Source organism: Ornithorhynchus anatinus, chromosome 2 (assembly GCF_004115215.2).
Source record: "Ornithorhynchus anatinus isolate Pmale09 chromosome 2, mOrnAna1.pri.v4, whole genome shotgun sequence".
Classification (NCBI taxonomy): domain Eukaryota; kingdom Metazoa; phylum Chordata; class Mammalia; order Monotremata; family Ornithorhynchidae; genus Ornithorhynchus; species Ornithorhynchus anatinus.
Genome location: NC_041729.1, coordinates 79,297,256 through 79,316,932, shown reverse-complemented (window position 1 = coordinate 79,316,932; position 19,677 = coordinate 79,297,256). Strand labels below are relative to the sequence as shown.

Here is a 19,677-nt window from a genome sequence, read left to right as displayed (position 1 = left end):
AATTAGTGAGTGGTTTCACTTATTATTTTGCAGATGAAAAAGATGTTTTTCCTCTATTATTTGTTGTGACAATAGACAATAAGACAGTAGAAATTAAATATTAGTAATAAAAGCCATGATGACATACCTATTTTTCAGGATCTTTATATTAGAAAATTTTAAACACTGGCTCAGGAAAGGTGACATTTTGCTTGGCATTTGCAAATAGAAACCTTATGCTTGGGCAAGAGAGGGTGATGGCACTAGAAGCTTGTGCCAGGGATTTGTTCAGAGTTGCTGCACTCTAATCCATCTTCCAGACCATAGCAGTTAGTTCACTTTCCATTCTAATTCATCTCATATTTAAGCCTCATACACTGTCATTTTAAACATGAAATATTTTGTTGGGATTGTTACTTACCAAATGTCTAGCATTTTTACAAAGTCTGCAAGTACATATGCAGGTGTTGTATTGTGAGGTGAGGGAAGAGTCGATGCATTATTTTTCAAGATGAAGTCAGTGCCTTCAGAAAAGAACAGAACCTTAAACTCTTAAAGGGTAACAAAAGCAATTTCTGGAAAAGAAAATTATCCTGAGAATTCAAGCCAAAAAAATATGATTGGCTTCTAACCAGATGTTTTGCTTGAATTATCGTAAGAGCAATGCTCAAGAGAATTGTCAGATGTTGAATTAATGCCACATACTCTGTGTATCAATCTTCCAAAAGATATGCTAGCTCCCTTGATTTATTTCTATTTTTATTTCTTTCAGCACATTATTGGCTGGTGTGCTATCTGGGAAACAAAATTCAGTGCTAGCTTTCAGATCTATACTACTAAAGAAAGCCCAAGCATGACCTTATGAAGGGTTTCCTGGTGTATGCTAGTAATATGACCTCAGTCTTCTGTACCTGTTATTGTTATTATTATTAGAGAAGCAGCATGGCTCAGTGGAAGGAGCACGGGCTGGGGAGTCAAAGGTAATGGGTTCAAATCCCAACTCCAACGCTTGTCAGCTGTGTGACTTTGGGCAAGTCACTTCTCAGTGGAAAGAGCACGGGCTTTGGAGTCAGAGGTCATGGGTTCAAATCCCACCTCTGCCACTTGTCAGCTGTGTGACTGTGGGCAAGTCATTTCACTTCTCGGTGCCTCAGTGACCTCATCTGTAAAATGGGGATTAAGACTGTGAGCCCCACGTGGGACAACCTGGTTCCCCTGTGTCTACCCCAGCGCTTAGAACAGTGCTCGGCACATAGTAAGCGCTTAACAAACGCCAACATTATTATTATTATTACTTAACGTCTCCGTGCCTCAGTTGTCTCAACTATAAAATGAGGATTAAGACTGTGAGCCCCACGTGGGACAACCTGATCACCTTGTATCCTCTCCAGCGCTTAGAACAGTGCTTTGCACATAGTAAGTGCTTTACAAATGCCATTATTATTATTATTATTAACTGCTTACTATGTGTCAAGCACTGCTCTTAGGGCTGGGATAAATTCAAATTGATCACTTGGGACACAGTCCCTGGCCCACATGGGCCTAACAGTCTAAGTAGGAGGCAGAACAGGCATTGAATCACCATTTTACAGATGAAGAAACTGAGGCACAGAAAAGTTAAATGAGTTGTGCAAGGTCACAGAGCAGACAACTGACAGACTCAGAATTAGACTGCCAGGCCCATGTCCTTTCCACTCAGTAGTTCACACACTGCTCCATCTCATGGTTCTCATAGTATTCTACCATTCCGCTAGGCTACAAGGTCTTTGTGGGCAGGGAATGTTTCCACCAACTCTGTTATATTGTACTCTTCCAAGTGCTTAGTACAGTGCTCTGCACACAGTAAGTGCTCAGTAAATACCATTGATTGATACTTGAACCTCTGCATACAGTATTTTCCATGTCTTTTGTGGGGGTGTGTGTGTTTAGAGATATAGTCGAAGTTACCAATGCTGTTATATTGTACTCTCTCAAGTGCTTAGTTCAGTGCTTTGAGCTCACAAAGTGCTCAGTAAATATGATTGATTGATTCTTGAGGTCTTTTTATGATGTTTGCATTCTCTTTAGTTAAAATAATTAGAGGTTCTCAAAATAGAAACACTAGTTTCTAGGAGTTTTATTGCACCACCCAGAATGGCTGCCTTAAGTAAATGGAATAATGCTGGATCTGGTTATAGCATTACTTCACTCTATGCAGTTGCCCATTCCTCTCTTTTTCAAGCAGAAATTCCTGATCATTGCCTTTAAGACACCCATTTAGCTCTCTCCCTACCCTATTTATATTTGCTCCTCTCCCTGCACACTTTGGTTCTCTAATGCTAGCCTGCCATTGACCTCTTGCTCACACCCTTCCTCCTGCCAGAAGCTCCCTCCTATTTCACCTCCACCACTGTCTCTATTTTCAAAGCCTTCTAAAATCACATCTCTCCCTGGAAGCCTTCCCTGACTAATGTCTCATTTCCCCACCCTATTTACACCACTGTAAGATCACCAAAGTATTTGATTAAAGCTCACCTCCTCCAAGAGGCCTTCCCAGACTGAGCTCCCCTTTTCCCTCTGCTTCTTCTACCCCCCCTTCACCTCTCCGCAGTTAAACCCTCTTCTCCTCCCTTTCCCTCTGCTCCTCCCCTTCTCCTGTCCCATCCCCTCAGCACTGTACTCGTCCGCTCAGCTGTATATATCTTCATCACCCTATTTATTTTGTTTAATGAGATGTACATCACCCTGATTCTATTTATTTGCTATTGTTTTAATGAGATGTTCTTCCCCTTGACTCTATTTATTGCCATTGTTCTTGTCTGCCTGACTCCCCCGATTAGACTGTAAGCCCATCAAAGGGCAGGGACTGTCTCTATCTGTTGCCGATTTGTACATTCCAAGCACTTAGTACAGTGCTCTGCACATAGTAAGCGCTCAATAAATACTATTGAATGAATGAATGAATTCCTCACTCCCTAGGTACTTACCTACTCACCCACTCTCTCCCCCCTCAACATTTATGTACATGCCTTTAAATCATTTGCTTCCCTCTATCTGCTTACATGTCTACTTTTCCCACTAAATTCTAAGATCTTTTAGGGCAGGGAAGGGGTCTACTATCTCTTTTGTAGTCTCACAGGCACTTTAATGTGTACTTTAGAGTGAGAAGCAGTGTGGCCTAGGGATAGATCACGGGCCTTGGAGTCAGAAGGACTTGGGTTCTAATCCCAGCTCCACCACTTGTCTGCTGTGTGACCTTGGGCAAGTTGCTTAACTTCTCTGTGCCTCTGTTCCCTCATTTGTAAAATGGGGATTAAGACTGTGAGCCTCATGTGGAAGAAGAATTTTGTCCAACTTATAGCTACCCCAGCACGTAGTACAATGTTTGACACATAGTAAGCACTTAACAAATACCACAATTATAATTATTATTACCAATTTTGCTTGTCACACAATAAATACTAATAATTGCTGAATTATTCTATTGATTAGAATTGGATCAGAAATTACGATATCAATGATGATATGACCAGCCATATCAGTATGAAATAGCTTTAAAATTTATATGAGTTTCTGAGAGAAGTCAAACATTCTAAGTAGCTGCTAGAACCTGGGATATTAATGATGTCACAGACTTTTCCAAGTAGCGTCATCTTTCAACCTGGACAGTCTTGTGTAAAGTTGATGAAGCCAGTATTGTGGGTTTGACTTTTGTTTTTTTGAAACTTCTCCTCCTGCCCCACAAAGACCATGCTTTCCAAACCCCCCTCCTCCCACCTCTGTTGCATTCTAAATCCACATTGCTATTCTGAAAGTGCACAGTTGATACTGATCATGATTCTCTGTCAGTGTTTGGTGCCATAATAATTGCTATAGCCAGAATCTTGTATTTCCCTTGATAGTGATATAATTTTTGAAGTCTTGACACATGAGGCATTTTAGATATCTAAATGCCTTGGCTTCCACCACTGTATGTTTCGTTTGCACCACTATTTGTTTACAAATATAAACTCTAGAGGGCAGGGATTAGGCCTGTGATTTGTATAATGCCTAGCACAGTGTCTGAGTACTTGGGGCTTAATGTACTGTTTGCTGATATACTGATATGTTGACTATTATTTAACACCATATTAATTGTAAATCATTTTTCCCAAGTTTCTTTCATTTTTGTTTTGCTTCCCGCCTCAGGAAAGGGCTGGTGACAATGCATACTGTGGACCTCATGTTTGACAAAAACAGGGTCCCTCTATTCCCTGTGTTGGCCCCTGCCCTGCTTAGCCAAAATGGGGCTGAAGTAAAGCGGGATCATTGGCTCACAATAGTCCAGGCAATTTCCCTGGACTAGACAGTACAGACAGCCAAATCCCAAATATCCAAAATTCCACGTCTTCAATTTTATTCCATATAGGAGATATTTAAAAGGATGTGCCTGCCACAAAAACACAAAAAGGGTAATGAAAAAAGTGTTCTTTGTTGACCTTGTCCAAGATGTACTCTCAGAGCCACCAAGTGACCAAGACTAAAAACTTCAAAGAGCTTTTTAACAGTAGTTTCATTTTCCTTTTTATAAACTTCTAGAATAAAAAAGCTGATTACAAGGACACAATTGCTCCCATAAAACATTAATATTGATCTGTACAGTTGTGTCTAAGAGTTCTCTATGGAAGTACAAAGACTCATAATAATCCTGACACATTTAAAATCTTCACTGTGAAAGCTCCAATCAGGATGAAGGATTAGGGGACACTTAATTCATCTTTCCTTTCTCCCTTTTTAGTGAAATAGAGAAATAAATTGTTGTACTTTCCTGAGAAAGAGATTTCATTTTCAATTTAAACTATATTTTATAAAGAATATTAGGTTTTTCTTGTTCTATATTTGATTTACTGTTTTCAAATTATAGTCTATTATAGGTGGGAAAATAAGTAATCTTCCATGGAAGTATTTAGATCCATCCGTATTTTACCATTTGACATATTGTCTATTGTAAATGGAGCTGGATGATCCCAGTGGTTCTGGAATATTTGAAATTTGGGAGTTCCCCATAAGATGCATGGTGCCATTACATCACTGTGCATTGCAATCAACTGACATTTTGATGCCTCTCTTCCTTCTCCACCTTCAAACCACAGCCTCAGCTTCTCTACTTCTTTTTTGTTGTCCCTGGCCTTGCACCCCAGCCAAGAAATATGAGGGGTGTCCAGGACTCAGCTTCAGGAGGCCTGCTGCCAGGAGCCGATTCTAATCTGCTACTGCCTGTCCTTGCTCAGGAGAGAAATACTTCCCCTCCTTCTCAAGCACAGCTGGGCAGGCCAAGCCAGGCATGCTTCCCTCCCCACTTCCATAGCAATGCTGAGGGAAAAGAGGGAGACTTGGACTCCGGCAGTCCCCAGAAGACATGACTTGGTATCCAAACCCAGGTTTGTCTGTGTTTCTGTCTCTGCTCTCTCTCCCCTGTGGTAACAAACAGGATGGTGAGGAGAGAAGAGGTGAGAGATGAAGAGAAAGTTGTGTGGGAACATGTGAATGAATGAGAAAGTGGGATACATAGAGTCAGGTTAAGCTTCCTGCTTATGGAAATTAAGCCCTCCATACCTCCTACCAACTGGGAGAAGGTCTCCCTGGGAATCTTCAGGTACTCCCCTCTCCAACTGATCCCTCTATGCCCAGGCTCCCACGTCATAGAGGTAGAGGAACTCCTACAGGTATGTACACCAGCTCCCATGGAAGCAGCATAGTGATAGTGTAGTGGATAGCACAGACCTGGGAGTCAAAAGGTCATGGGGTCTAATCCCCGCTCTGCCGCTTGTCTGCTGTGTGACCTTAGGCAAGTTACTTCATTTTCTGTGCTTCAGTTACATCATCTCTAAAATGGTGACTAAAACTGTGAGCCCCACATGGGACAATCTAATTATCTTTTATCTCCCCCAGCACTTAGAACAGTGCTTGGCACATAGTAAGCAATTAACAAATACCATCATTATTCTTATTATTCAGGCTGCAGCCCCTCTGTCCTGCAGACTGACCACATGGGCTGCAAGCTCATCCCTGGGGTACAATATGAAGGAGGGCTGTAGAGTTATTCAGGGTCATACTGAGGAGCCAGGATCAGTCAGGGCCAGGCCAAAGCAACACCATATTGCCGAGCCATAAAGCATCTGGGGAACTGGAGCTAAGATGGAGAAATGAAAGATGGCATCAGTGAAAGAGGGGAGCAGAGCAGGAGGGCGGGCAGAGTTTAGTTATGAGGTGCCCTACCCTTCTCTGATCCTGAGAAGGGACTGATACCATCTGGTTAGGGCTCCATTTTACAATGTCCCGTTCTTAAGCTCGTCCTCTAAACAGTATGCTTGTTGTGGATAGGGAATGTGTCTATTTATTGTTATATAGTACTCTCCCAAGAGCTTAATAATAATAATGTTGGTATTTGTAAAGCGCTTACTATGTGTCAAGCACTGTTCTAAGCGCTGGGGGAGATATAGGGTAATCAGGCTGTCCCTCGTGAGGCTCACAGTCGTAATCCCCATTTTACAGATGAGGTAACTGAGGCACCGAGAAATTAAGTGACTTGCCCAAAGTCACACAGTTGATAAGGGGCAGATCCGGGATTAGAACCTATGACCTCTGACTCCCAAGCCCTTGCTCTTTCCACCGAGCCATGCTGCTTAGTACAGGGCTCTGCACACAGTAAGCACTCAAGAAATACAATTGGATGAATGAATTAATTAATTAAGCCCTTTGAGAGTGGGAATTGTTTCTACCAACTTTGCTGTATTATACTCTGTCAAGTACCCTAGTATAGTATGGCCTCAAGAAGCATGGTATAAGGGATAAAGCACAAACCTGGAAATCAGAAGGTCATGGGTTCTAATCCTAGCTCTGCCACTGGTCTGCTTTGTGGCCTTGGGGAAGTCACTTCACTTCTCTGTACCTCAGTTACCTCCTCTGTAAAATGGGATCAAAACTGTGAGTCGCATGTGGGACAGGGACTGTGCTCAACCTGATTAAGCACTTACTACAGTGCTCTGCACAAAGTAAGTGCTAAATAAATATGAATTAATGAAATGTTCAAAATATACCATTGATTGACAGCCATACTGGTAGGGTCAGGTGGTGTGTGGTCCCCATCTGAAGCAACAGTGACTCGGGTCACGTGGCTGTGAATGGCAACTGGGTCCCCCATCTTAGTCCAGTGTTTAGGACTTGAGCCCCTAAAGTCTCTGCATTAATCCAGCCCTGACTACTGGGCACACATTTTCTATTCAGCCTGAGTGTTCAATGCTGAATCTAATTTGTTTTCTGTGAGAAATAAAATGTTACTCCTATGTGTAGATCTTTGCCTAACACTTCTATTGACCTTGTAGGGAGGGTGGTTAAATTGGCAATTTAACCATAAAGGAATTTTTTTATTAATATGTGCTTATTCTGATTCTCAGAGTTTCTGTAGGCTTAGCTTTTATAGCCTATGTGTCTTTCCAAGACAGCTGCGCTGTTTGCAACAGAAATAATTTTATGTGATGGAAATGCAAACGCACTGGGAGAGTTGATTGAGTGGACACATTTTTCCCTACAGGGTGTGGAAGGGAGCGTTTTAAATTTTCTGAAGAGCTCTTTCTACATCTGGAAAACTGTAAAGTCTACTGGGTTCAAGACAGTTAAAGATGCAGAATTGTGAAACCTAGTCTAATCACAATATGTATTTTCTCTTCAGAATTTTTAGTCTCAGGAATATGAACAGTATGAGGTTTATCAACTTGCAAAACAAAGGTTGAGAGAGTGTGCAATGTAAGATATAATATGAGAGTATGAATACAAATTCATATGGGGAAATAAAGTGGTTTGATAAATCTACATGTAAGATATTGGTCATTTCATTCTATTCACCAATACTGTTTATAAAGAAATTTATTCCATTCCAACTATAGGCCTGCTTTTTCCTGTGATCTGATGATGTTTGTTTTAAATGAACTCATATTTATTCTTTCCTTTATTGTGCTGCTTTCAGCTTTTCCCAACTACTACAACACAGAGGTGAATTCTTCACATAAACATCAGACTCGACTCTTGCTCATATTCTTTGACTTTTCAGTCTGTGAGGTCAGGTTTGGACTCCAGGGTTGAATTGACCCTGAGCAGCGCACCAAGAAATCCTGATCTGGAGGTTTGAGAATCCTGGCCCTAAGTGACTCTCATGAGCCGTGGTCCTCGGGGTTTTCTCAGTATCCCAACAAACCATCCATCCTTGCTTGACTCTGTCTGGAAGGCCAAATGCATGTTTTGTTTTTTCCTGAAGGTTGAGACAATCTGGGGAAATCATGTCTTAGATGATCCTCATCTCCTTGCTAAATACAAATTTTAGTTCTGTAAACAGCTGCCAGAGCTTGACTATTCACCTGAGAATGATCCAATTTGTGAATTATCCTTCCATTTTGTCTGCCTCTGGGATATTTCACTGATCATTAGCACCTCCACCAGAAGGAAGGCAGAGAAGAGAGAAATGTAAACTCAAATCCATCCATGTCACATAGAGTCTTGTGTTTTATATGGGTTCTACTCTTTTCTTGATTGTAGCACGCCAGTCTGTTCCATTGGCCACAGTTGTTTCCTTATCAGCCATCAGTAAGTCGATCATATTTACTAAGTGTTTACCACGTGCAGACCACTTTACTAAGCACTTGAGAAAGTACAGTATAACAGAGTTGGTAGACACTTTCCTGCCCACAGTGAGGTTACAGTCTAGAGGTGGTAACAGACATTACTCTAAATAAATCGCAGAGATATTAATATAAGTAAATCTGTAATATAAATGAATTTAAACATCTGTAATGTAATGTAATGTAGCTAGTTGATGTTATGAGTCGCTCTTACTGAGCAGAAACTTCAGAAGAAGTTTAAGATATAGAGGCGAGAATACAGAAGCTACACATAAGGAACATTTAATTGAGTACAGTAGGGACCATATATTGCCGTGCTCCAAACACAGTCGAGTACACTGCTCTCAATTATTCCTCAATTAATACCATTACTACTATAGAGTTTGGGGAAGCATGGTGTGGGTATGGACTTCTAGGCCCAAACTGGCCACTTCAGCATCTTTGGGTAAATTTCACCTTCTGTAGTTCCATCTTCAAATACACATAACGTGTATAGATATTAATCCATCACCATGCAGAACTACTCAAACACTTTCTAGACAGTTTGGAACAAGTAGGCATCCTTGATTTTAGAAGTTGTTTTTACAGAACAGCTATATAACTAAGCAAAAAAGGAAATCCACTTATGGTTTAAAAAATAAGACCAATGAACTGTGGTTAAGAAATGGCTTTTGTTGTAATGGAGTAAAAAACCCGAAGTGTTTCCAAAATATTATACATTATTACTTTGTTTCTTCCTTTGAAGATAATAGAATGGTGGGAAATAAAATTTTAGATAAATTCAAGATAATACTGTAGCAGAATTAGCATTTCAGTAGCTGCAACTTTTTCATCTATGCTCAACAGTATCCTGTGTATTTGACTCATGTGGTGACTTCTATAATTCTATCATCTTGCATTTTCAATAGAAATTTGCACTTCTGCTATAAATGGTGCCTAATTTTCATATTAGGTTATTTTGTTAATTCACACCCATTACCCTAAGTGTTCAAGAACTCTCCATAATTGTTTTTAATATCATCTTAATGTATCTCTATTTTCTTTCCCTAGGTAAGTGGAAATTTTTTTCTTCATTGCTACTGGGAGTGTTTGACTTATCTGGTAAGTTCTCTATTTGGACGAGTGATTATGATGATGTTCCTGGACTATTTATGAATTGACTGTCAGCACAAAAGGCAAACCTCACTCTTTTAGTTCAGAAACATTGCATATTCATCCTATTGAACTTTTCAGTGCATTGATATTTGCAATTTTAAAATCCTTTCTTCTGAGTTGTTTAGCGAATCTCATGTGGTTGGGTGAATGTTTCAGAAGGGTAATGTTTCAGAAAACTATTTACCTAGCTTTGCTTCATTTATGGGAAATCCAAACTTTTTTTCATTTATATGGCTACTGTGGAATTCTTCAAATTGTTTTCACCTTTGATTTTGTAACCTCCATGATTGACTATTGCTTAATTTATATTTTTTTGCTTTAAATAGTTAATTACATGTAGTTGCTATTTGAATGCCAATAGTTCAGCCCACTGCTTTTCCAAAGTCCCCAAAAGGATTTCTTTTCAGCCACTAACTTTAATGTATTGTAAAGAATGAGTGTTCTAGAAATTACTAAGTACCATAACACTGAAGGATTTCTTGGACTCCCATACCCTATATGTAATGGGCCCCATTTAATGTAACCTTTCAGATCCATGTTTTTCTACAATAGTTACTTTGGTTTTCATTTCTTGCCAATATTTACATATTCGATAAAAACAGGCAAGAGTAGAAAGAATACTTTTTTAAAAAGCTACTTTTGAATGAGAAGTCAAAGTCCATTTTAAAACTTACCTTTCTTAGGGTACATATTTATTTTTCATTCACATAATTATAGTTAGATGAAGCCAGAATAATGTTCAAGGCAAGATAGTCTGGGAGTAGGTCATTACTTTTTCTCTTGACAGGACTGTCTTCCAAGTTTCAAAGATAATATGGAAAAAAAATTTCCATTTCTCTGTGAATATTCATTTATTTTGTAAGTCAGTATTCTTTTATGTAACAGCATCTCTAGGCTTCAATAGCACATGGTTGGAATTCAAGCAATTCAGTCTCTAAATCCTGGTTACACCATGCTCTCCCTTTTGTGGCTTTGATGGTGTTGTTGATAGCCACTGGTTAATCAGAAATCATGTCTGCATCATAAAGTATGTGTGGAAATTTTCCAGGCTTTCCTCTTGGATTCTAGGAATTTTAAACCTTCCATTGGCTGAATTATCCTGAACTTGTGTAGTTTGTCATTTATAATTTACTTTAAGCTTAGAGTTGCCAGATAATTTTTCTATCATTTTTGATCATCTAACCTTTAAAGGCTGTCTACCTGGTGTGTTTTTTTATAACATGTATAAAAAAGATTACCCTGAGGTCAAGCAAATTGTTCTTGAAATGTTCAAAAGATGGCAGGTGTTGCTTTAAATAACCTGTGTGGGTTTTTGACCCCATGCTGTTTTCAGTTGTGCAACAGAATTTTTCTATTAAAGATTCTGGATTAAAAAGATCAAGAAGCAGGAGGTAGAAAGAAGGAAAGGTGAAGGAGGTTAGATTTCAAACTTGTGTAGGCTTTTCTCTTTGCTTTAAAGCATATATAGACATATACAGATGTGAGTCGAGATGTTATTTGAACAGCTTGCTCAACAAAGCATTGGTTGTGAACCACACTTTGAATTGACAAAGTCAACTCAAACTGTGACTTTCTTCTTGGATCCCTGGCCTTACTGGGTTTGACAACTGAATTACAGTAAAGTATAATTTTAACAGTCATATGTCTTTACACAACTTTTATTCTTTAGGAACAATGTTTCAGTATGATAGTATTTATATTTCCCCCATGAGTTTGAACAAGTATAATTAATAATCCCTGATTAATTTAATTTTCAATCTAGTATTTATTTATGATTTTTACCTGATCATTTAAAATTTTAAAAATTATATTTCTTAGTGCTAAAGTTAGGGAAGCCATGATGATAACACCACTCCCTTATATTTGATCATAATTAACTCTGTTCTACTTTCACTATGGATGGGATTTTAGCAAAGGGCACATCTGTGTGTGGGGAGTTGTCTAAAAGTCTAACAATAGTAGATATTTTAGTAATGAAAGCAAAATGAGCATTATGGAGGCACAATAGCTCTGATTCCTCTTCTATGCCTGCCATAGAAAGCCAGGAATCATCCTCTCCGCCTGTTCCACCTATCTTTTTTCTCCCCACCTCTTGCTGCTGTTCAGCCTGGTCCAGGACAGTGTCCAGAGTCCAGGGAGGCTGGCAATGCATGGAGGGTGAGGGGAGTAGGGAGTGGCGGGGCAGAAGAGGAGAACTAGGCAGAGAAGTGAAGTTGAGAGGGAAGAGGCATCCAATACACAGGCAGACTCTGTCAATTTTTCAGGCTCCTGTCTCAATCATGAAGGGCCCACAAAGAGTTCAATTTCTCCTTTACCCTCCTTTACTCCCACCAGATATATTCCAGCCTGAGTGTGATGAATTTCAACAGTTCCCATTCTTTTGGTGGAAAATGAGTAGGAACGTCGTCATCTTTGAAAAAAGTGTCATTTTCCCCAGCCAAGGTTTACAGGTGTCCCATCAAAGTAAACAGGTCTGTACCATGATTTCTGGATGAAGTTTCATATCAAAATGGATGAAATAATCTTTCTTAGGAACCTAAAAAGGCCTGTCTAGGAACCAGGGTCTAAAATGGCTCTTTATTTTTCAGACTGCTGTCAGATTCTTCCAACACTGTGTAGTGTGCTCATTCTTATTCTGTCTCCTTTACCATCCCATCTCCATCTCTTTCTCCCTGGATACCCAGGCAGTATTCTTTCTTACTCTGTGGTCAATTACTTTAAATCAAATTTAAAGACATAAAGCCCTAGTCCTCTACACACCAGTGACTGTGCATGCAGATTGCTTCTCCTCTGTTACTAATAAGGAGCCATTAGATCATGTTATTAATTTCATTTCATTTCACTAGTTCTCTCTTTTAGGTATTGGTACTGGTTTATTTCATCCTGAGGACAAAGATCAAGAATACTCCCTTACTCATTAAAGAATTAATACTTGTAAACTTAAAAAACACAAGAGAGAGCAGGAGAACATGCATGTTTGTGTGTGTGACTTTATGTGCTGTGTGTGTTTGTGTGTGTGTCTGTCTTGGCTTTTGGTTCAAAGGCAGTGGTAGTGACAAATAGAATCTATGGAGTGTTACAACTGAGAATCATTTGCATGCTATGACCATGAAATACAGTAGAGCACTTTTTCTGGCCTCTTGCTATTTGAGGTGAGCACTGCTTGGACACTAGGGGTATAAGAAGAAAAGGTATGTCCTACCAAAGGCGAGACAGGTATTTGAATTGATTTATAGTACTGGTAGTGATTTGCATCAATCCACCTAAACTCCATTGCCCAATCCGCCATGCCCTCCACTGTGCCCTCGGCCTCTCTGTGTGGTAGTCAGAGTGACTTAGCAAAGGTTGGGCAGTCTATTCGACTCCTTGCAAAAGTCAGGGGAAAAGCTTTATGGGGAGTCCACACCCCCATCTCCATCTCTTTCTCCCTGGATACCCAGGCAGTATTCTTTCTTACTCTGTGGTCAATTACTTTAAATCAAATTTAAAGACATAAAGCCCTAGTCCTCTACACACCAGTGACTGTGCATGCGGATTGCTTCTCCTCTGTTACTGATAAGGAGCCGTTAGATCATTAGATCATTAGCCATTAGAAAGTATCCCAGACACTTTCACTTCGATATGGGACTATGGCCCTTCACTTTTGACCCTTTCCCAGGATATTTTGGGTGCTGTTTTTACAGTAAGAATATTTTCACCTGTTCTCAGGAGGTGCATCAGGCCATTTGTCCAGCTAAAGTTGCCCTGAAACCAAAAGATTTGAAATATTGCGATCTAGAGATTGGCTTAAATGGCTTGATTTTGATTTATAGTAGCTAATCCAGGTTTTAGGTTTGGGTTCAGAGAGTTTTTGCAAGTTTTCCACTAAAATGTTTCCTGGCAAGTTCAGTTAGTCACAATTTCCTCTGGGACCAACCTGATGTTGAATGCCTTACTACCATGCATAGATGTGGACCTGTGAAAGGTGGCTCCACCAGGCATGCTAAATGTATGTGATAAGGGGCATAGATTTTATGAGCGATGAGAACTTCAAGGGGACCTGAGATGAGCAAGCCTGGTTTTCCATCTCTGTTAGCTGTAGGTAATAATAATGATGGCATTTCTTAAGCATTTACTATGTGCAAAGCACTGTTCTAAGTGCTGGGGGGGTTACAAGGTGATCAGGTTGTTCCAGGTGGGGCTCACAGTTTTAATCCCCATTTTACAGATGAGGTAACTGAGGCACAGAGAAGTTAAGTGACTTGCCCAAAGTCACACAGCTGATAAGCGGCAGAGCCCATGACCCTCTGACTCCCAAGCCCGGGCTCTTTCCACTGAGCCAGGCTGCTGGTCACCCCTATGGAGTTGGCACACCTCTACTCTTACATGTGAGCCCACTTGTGAGTTAGAGTAACTGCTTAATTGACAGAAAATCTCAAGCTCCTCCACCTCTTTCCATCAATCCCTTATTACCTGTTTTTCCCATCTTTCTCCCCATCCCAAGTGTTGTCTTGAATGACCTTAGGGTAGTCTCCAAAGTCCTGGAAAACCAGGAGCCCATGGCCAAGGTAACAGGAAGGCTGACCTCCAAGAGAATGGGGCCGGTAGACAGGAAGACCCACAGCACTTACCCAAGCAGCATGGTATAGTGGATAGAGCCCAGACCTGGGAGTCTCAAAGGCCTGCGTTCTAATTCTGGCTCCACCACTTATATGCTGTGTGACCTTGGGACCTTGGGCAAGTCACTTAATTTCTCCATGCCTCAGTTACCTCATCTGTAAAATGGGGATTAAGATTGTGAGCCCCATGTGGGACAGGGATTCTGTCCAACCTGATTAGCTTGTATCTTCCCCAGAGCTTAGTATAGTGCCTGGCACATAGTAAGCACTTAACAAATATCATCATTATTATACTGGTAATTTATTATACTGTCTCTCTCTCTCTCTCCCTCTAGATTGTAAACTCCTTGTGGGAAGAATTGCATGTACCAACTCTGTTGTATTGTACCCTCCCAAGTGTTTAGTACAGTGCTCTGCACAAAGTAAGCACTCACAAAATACTAGTGATTGATTGATCAATGGATTGATTCTATTCCTGGCTCTACCACTTGCCTGCTGTGTGATCTTCATTCATTCCTTCCATCCTATTTATTGAACACTTACTGTGTGCAGATCACTGTACTAAGCACTTGGAATGTACAATACAGCAACAGATAGAGACAATCCCTCCCCAACAACGGGCTAACAGTCTCAAAGGGTGGGGGTAGGATCTTGGGCAGGTCCCTTAGTTTCTCTGAACCTCAGTTTCCTCATATATAAAATGGGGATAAAATGCTTGCTCATCCTCTCTCTTAGATTACAGAGCATATGAGAAACAGGGACTGTGCACAATCTGATAATCTTGTATCTATCCCTGAGCTAAGCACAATGCCTGACACAAAAACAGGTAATTAATTACTTTATTATGATGATACTGATGGTGATGATTAAGGTCAGTCAGGAGACACACCCAGTGAAGGACAACCCACAGAGTTGTTTCTCTGTTTCCAAGAGTGCAACCCAGAGTTTTTCAGTGAAACAATCTTTTTTCTAAGGAATATACATTACCAACAAGAGGTGGCAAATTTTGATTGTAAGCGTGGAGTGAAAAAGATGCAAATATTTTAGGAGAGTGTTGAAGATTGGGAAATAAAAAAGACTTCAAATTGTTACAGGGACAAACCTCTGAGGCTTGTCATGGATGTCGAAAAAGTAAGTCTGAGAGTACAGCCCAGAAAACACCCTCAATAACCCTCACTCATTCCCTTGGAGTGCACTTCCTCCAGTCTCACAGGGTTTAATTTGAAGGAACCAAACTATAGACCTGAAATCCTTTGGGCAGAGAACATGTCTACCAACTCTGTTAGATTGTACTCTCCCAAGTGCTTAGTACAGTGCTGTACGAGATTTGGGAATTCCTTTTGTTTCCAATGAAAAATTGGAAATTGTGGTGGAAATTCAAAAAATTGAATACTTTGTAATTTTTTCTTTCAGAATGATGAGACAGATGCTTCTTAATACAGACAAGATATCACATATCACTTGTTTTTATTTTTCTGAGCTCATTTAATAAAAAAAAGTTAATTTGGGGGCTCAGCTATGAATGAGTTCTATTTAAATACTTTTAACCTATTTCTCATTAATTGGAAATGGCTAAAAGAATGCTTAGCTGCCTTCAGGTGCAGTCATTAACTAGCTACACCATCTGTCATGCTTATGTATTAAACCTTTGTATCACCGACATATAGCCCTCAAAAATGTCAGCCATCCCTCATAGACCTAGGTGGACAGATGTACATTTATTACTCAATCAGTCAATTGTAATTATTGAGTGCTTACTGTGTGCAGGGCACTGAACTAAAGACTTGGGAGAGTATATTATAACAATATGAGACACATTCTCTGCCCTCAATGGTCTTACAGTTTACTGACTATAGCATCATGTAATGACATCAGAAGGACTCACCAAAAGTTTCTTTGTGGAAATCAGCAGAACTAGAGTATGTCACGAAAGGGACTCCTGCCCCCTATTTGCTCCAGAGTCATTGCACTCTCTTCCAGGTCCCTGTAGACTTGGGCACTGCTTCTGGGATGAGGGTTCTAATCCCAGCTCCGCCACTCATCAGCTGTGTGACTTTGGGCAAGTCACTGAACTTCTCTGTGCCTCAGTTACCTCATCTGTAAAATGGGGATTAAGACTGTGAGCCCCAAGTGGGACAATCTGATTACTTTGAATCTACCCCAGCACTTAGAACAGTGTGTGGCACATAGTAAGTGCTTAACAAATCATTATCGTCATCATTCTGAACTGTGGGGGCCTAGCTTAGCAGCCAAGGCAGGCTGGGCATTTAACATTAAAATACTGGGCATGGAGGTGGGACACCTGCTCCCATAAATGGGCAAACCAGCTGTAAATATTGTCCGATATCAAACTGGATGAGCAGCCTCCCTCCTTTTGACTAGAGGGAGAAGAACTCTGTGTGAATCTGCAGAGGCACCATCAGTACAGTACCTGAATGTTCACGGACATGCATCGCCATACCTCCACACCTTCCACAGATCAAGGCAGATCCAGGGGATCTACTCCTGGTGAAACCTAATCCATCAATCAGTGGCACTCATTAAATGATTTCTGTGTGCAGAGCACTGTACTAAGCACTTGGGAGAGCACAATATAAGTTGGTAGACACAATCCCTGCCCTCAGGGTGTTTACGATCTAGTGGATCATTCAATATCTGGGAGTACTGTGCTAAATAAGTCCTTCATACAATAGACTTAATAGATATGATCCCTACTCTCAGGGAGCTTATTCATTCATTCATTCATTCATTCATTCATTCATTCAGAAGTATTTATTGAACGCTTGCTATGTGCAGAGTACTGTACTAAGCACTTGGAATGTACAATTCGGCAGTAGATAGAGACAATCCCTGCCCAATGATGGGCTCACAGTCTAATTGGGGGAGACAGATGGACAAAAACAAGACAAAATAATCAAGATAAATAGAATCAAGGGGATGTACACTTCATTAAAAAAAATAAATAGGGTAATAAAAATATATACAAATGAGCACAGTGCTGAGGGGAGAAGAAGGGAGAGGGGGAGGAGCAGAGGGAAAGGGGGGAAAGGGGGCTTAGCTGAGGGGAGGTGAAGGGGGGAAGGGGGAGGGAGCAGAGGGCAGAGGGGGAGCAGAGGAGCTGAGGGAAAAGGGGAAGCTCACTCTGGGAAGGCCTCTTGGAGGAGGTGAGCTCTCAGTAGGGCTTTGAAGAAGGGAAGAGAGTTAGTTCGGCAGATGTGAGGAGGGAGGGCATTTCAGGACAGCGGTAGGACGTGGGCCAGAGGTCGACGGCGGGATAGGCATGAACGGGGAACGGTGAGGAGGTGAGCAGCAGAGAAGCAGAGCGTGCGGGGTGGGCAGTAGAAAGGAAGAAGGGAGGAGAGGTAGGAAGGGGCAAGGGGATGGAGAGCCTTGAAGCCCAGAGTGAGAAGTTTTTGTTTCGTGCGGAGGTTGATAGGCAACCACTGTAGGTTTTTAAGGAGGGAAAAGACATGCCCAGAGCGTTTCTGCAGGAAGATGATCCGGGCAGCAGAGTGAAGAATAAACTGGAATGGGGAGAGATAGTGGAGACAGACACTAAAATGAATTACAGGTAGGTAAAGATTTGTACATAAGTACTGTTGGAGTAACTGGAGGATGGAGGAATGAGTAACCAACTGCGTAAATGTTGCTGAAATACTCACTGGTTTGTCCTTTGTGGAGCATACCTATAGGTGCCAGCTGCCCAACAGAAGCCCAACAAGGCTACCCCAAGCCTAAAGGCCTCCGATACTATAGATCAAGCCTATGGTCAGTCAGTCATATTCACTGAGATCTTGCTGTGCAAAGCACTGTACTAAGTGCTTGGGAGAGTACAATATAACAACATAAGAACATTTTCTGTCCACAGTGAGCTTACAGTCTAGAGAGTATGGGTCTCTGTCTTCCAGGAGCTGTGATTCAACAATGAAAGCAGACCTGTGCCTTCTGTCACCAAACTGGAAGTGGGGGTAGAGAAAAGTTGAGTCTCTTAAGGGACCTTACCTTTAATGATTTAATATTTATAGTCATTATTATTTAAATAAAACAAAGACATTTATATTTGCAATAGCAAGGAAAAGTAAGAATGTTCAGTTTTCGGGTGAAGGAATATAAAATGCATTTTAAATTTTTTAGAAAATTAATCTTATTTATTGAGAGCTTACTTTGTGCAGAGCAGTATACTAAGGTCTTGGGAGAGTACAGTGCAACAGAGTTGGTAGACACATTCCCAGCCCATAACGAGTTTATAGATTAGAAGGGATGAAAAGATACATCACTATCCTAGCACTAAATTGAGATCTGATAATTGCATATATGATATGTTTAAGTTTTTTTACTGAGTGCTCTTGTTACCCTCTTCGAAAAATGTTTCATAATTTCTGAAAATCTTACATACCTAGAAATGGTCTCCCATCTCCCATCTCCCATCATTGCATCTGCACAAATTCTTCCTTTTTGCATTTAAACTGCCACGCCATTACCTGATGTTGACTCAGTAATTTTCTGTTTTCTTACTGTATTAACCTTGACTGCATGTGCTCAAGTGTGATTCTAAACAGCTTTATTGTAGAGCGCTGATATGTAGAACTGATTTTATGCTTGAATCTTGTTGCTTTTCCAGTGAACACATTTGACACAGAATTCCTCTTAGGGAAAGTTAGGATCCTCTGGAAATTGAACTATTCTTCTTGGGGGAGCCTGTATTTTCTTAAAATAGATTTTAGGCCTCTTCTCTCTAGAGGAGCTAAATGAAAAGATTCAGAATGGCTAAGACCTCCTGGAGATTGTTCATTCGTACTTGTTATTTCTCAGAATATATTCATGGGAAAGGGTTGTTATTTATGGCTTCGTTTCCCTTTGATAAAGGCTTTTGTTCTACCAGGATTACTTAAAAATGAACACAGTGCAGTTTCCCTCTTGGAGATCAATGGATCGTTGAATTGCAGTCAATGGCCTGAATACCTGTTGTGATGCATATTACCTACCATATTTCACTGGCTGATCATGGTAGTTATATTTAGTCAAGGATTTTAGGTTCCTCTTTATTTGTTCTCACATTCCAAAAATGATGCGAATAGGAGAAAGCCAAAATTAGTTTCTTGAAAGAAAAACTTGGCTTGTTTTCCTTTTGCAAAAAGGAAGAAGGGAGGAGAGGTAGGAAGGTGTGTGGGGTGGGGGTCGGAGGGGGGGAGGGGATTGGGAATCTCCATTATAAGCATATTTTCAGTCAGAACACTTTTATAAAAAGCAGTTTTATAAAACTGCTGGAAATATTGCTGATCAACGGACATGACAAATATATTTATTCACCC

The 19,677-nt window shown here is 40.6% G+C and overlaps 1 protein-coding gene across 3 annotated transcripts in view; it reads left to right on the top strand.

The window, feature by feature from the left end:
• Window positions 1-19,677, top strand: part of SASH1 (SAM and SH3 domain containing 1) — a 913,623-nt gene that overhangs the window by 389,703 nt on the left and 504,243 nt on the right. The gene's annotated exons all lie outside the window — the stretch shown is intronic.